This window comes from Engraulis encrasicolus, chromosome 23, assembly GCF_034702125.1.
Source record: "Engraulis encrasicolus isolate BLACKSEA-1 chromosome 23, IST_EnEncr_1.0, whole genome shotgun sequence".
NCBI lineage: Eukaryota > Metazoa > Chordata > Actinopteri > Clupeiformes > Engraulidae > Engraulis > Engraulis encrasicolus.
The window spans coordinates 19,332,541-19,335,040 of NC_085879.1; the positions used below are offsets into that span (position 1 = coordinate 19,332,541).

Consider the following 2,500-nt stretch of genomic DNA (forward strand, 5'->3'; position numbering starts at 1 on the left):
ATAGCTCATCAATGTACAGTATCTTGGTACTGTTATTCAGTGCTGTTTGTTTGTTTATTCTCCCATTGTCATTGCGACACAAGATTCCACAGCACACAGTGCTCACTGCACACAACGAAATTGAAAATTGCATTTATGCCTCCTCACCTGTACACGAGGTAGTCCAATGGCACCCCAAGGCTGTAGCGTGGTCGGATGGTCTCATGCTCAGGGTACCTCAGACATGGAGGAGGATTGGGGAGAGCACTGGTTAATTACTCCCCCCCACCAACCTGGCGGGTTGGGAATCGAACCGGCAACCTTTGGGCTAGAAAACAAGACGCTCTAACTATTTACCAATGACTGCCTGTTCATTATGCGTCTGAATTCCCTGAAGGAATTGACTGCTCTGTAATATACCTTAACATTTCTCCGTTAATCTGTCCATCACCGACTTTATGTTTGCATGATATGCTTTGAACAGGTGCATGAATCTTGAGCATAAAAGGGACATGAGTTGATTAACTTGGCCAGCCAGTTCAAACTGATAGAGGACGCATCAGCAGGGACATTAGTTGTCAAATGTTGGCCATATTTATGAATGGATTGGTATGACAGTACTATTACATTACTGACACCTTTATCCAAAATGTTATTTTATATACAAGTCAGGGTATTGGTTACAGTCCTTGAAGTAGTTTGGGGCTAGGTACCTTCCTCAATAGCACCTCAACCATGGAGTGTGATAGGGAGACGTAATGCAGGAATCGAACCTGCAACCCTCTGATCTAAAGCCCATCTCCTCAACAGCAGTATATACTATTTACAATATTACATGCCCCACACATCTCTACTGTACTATAATTACATTCCTTCATGAACAAGTATTAACCTTACATAACATACACATTAAGTCTTACGACGTCAGCATCCCATCACATTTATTATTAATCAAACGTATAGTTCCATTATGTCATTCTTATATAATTATCACAGCAGTCATTTCTGAGTACATATTGTATCTTGGCTCTGTGCTCCGCTTGACATTGGGCCATGGTGTTACAGTGTCTCTCCTATGTAATCCAAGAGGAGGCACGAGTGGGACAGTTCAGCTGTAGGGCTCTTTCTCTCTGTCTCTCTCTCGCTCTCTCGCTCTCTCGCTCTCTCTCTCTCTCTCTCTCTCTCTCTCTCTCTCTCTCTCTCTCTCTCTCTCTCTAGCTTTCTAGCTCTATCTATATATAAAGTGTGTGGCCGTGCCAGGAGGGCTCATTGCAGTGAAAGTTGGTGCTCTCTGACACGCACGCACGCACGCACATTCACACACACGCACACACGCACACGCACACGCACAAGCACACACACACACACACACACACACACACACACACACACACACACACACACACTCTTCTGGTGCCCTCCTGTCATGGCCCCCACTACTTACTACGAATCCTCATGCAAAATTAATACATGTTAAATGGCTGCGTCGTTCCTTCTCCTTTCTTCCTCCTCTCTTCTCTTCCTCTTCCTCTTCCTCTCCATCCTCGTTGCTCTCTAACCTCACTCCTCTATCATCTGTTCTTCCTTTGCCCTTCCTCTTGGCCCCATCTTGTCGTCCTGGAAACACGACGGTGAGGAGGTGAAGGTAATTCATTGATAGTACATGTTAAATGGACTGCCACGGTCCTTCTCTTTTGCTTTTCTTTTTCTCTCCTCCTCCGTCCTCCTCCTTCCTTCTTCCCTTCCTTTTCCTCCTTCTCCTCTTCCTATTCCTCTTCATCTTCCTCCTACTCGTCCTCATTCCTATCTCTCCTCTGTCATCTGTTCCTCCTTTGCTCTCGCCAGTCCTCATCGCGTGCGTTAGGATGATGAAAGTTGTCCTAGAAACATGATGGCGAAGAGAGGATGAGGAAGGTTGTTCTGTGTTAGCATGCCTTGTTCTACCTTTTGAACCCTTGCTCACGTTGGTATTCTTAGTTAGGGAAAGATATGGATATTTTGGGAAATCTGTGAACTAATTTCTTACCAATAGATTTTTTTTTTGCTTGGTGCTGTATCTGTGACTCACCTCTCCTGAGTGTGTGTGTGTGTAAGGGGTCTCATCAGCATCATTATTCTGTTTTAGCTTTCTCTTACCTTTTCAACCGTCTCCCCCACTGGTACTGTGATGTGGTTGGAGGTGCTCTCGTCCTATTTTATCGGCCCTGTGTGTGTGAGAATGAGGAAGGTTATTCTGTGTTAGCGTTCTCCACCTTACCTTTTGAACTTCACGTAATGGCTTTTATTCTGTTTTAGCATGCCTCCACTGCTACTGCAAAGTGGGTGGAAGGGTTCTCACCCCCTCACTCATCTGTTCTGCATAAGTGTTTGTGTAAGGGGCTTCGTCATGGTGTGGATGAGGAAGGTTATTCTGTGTTAGCGTGCACTGAGTTACCTTTTGAACTCTTGCCTCCGCTGGTGGTCTTGAGCGTGGAGCAGTTCTCACCTACCAAATCATCTGCCCACTTCATTACCCACATGG

At 45.4% G+C, this 2,500-nt stretch overlaps 1 protein-coding gene across 1 annotated transcript in view; it reads left to right on the forward strand.

Moving 5' to 3' along the window:
- The window catches only part of gpc3 (glypican 3), a 369,037-nt gene that overhangs the window by 70,938 nt on the left and 295,599 nt on the right, over positions 1–2,500 (forward strand). The window lies entirely within an intron of this gene.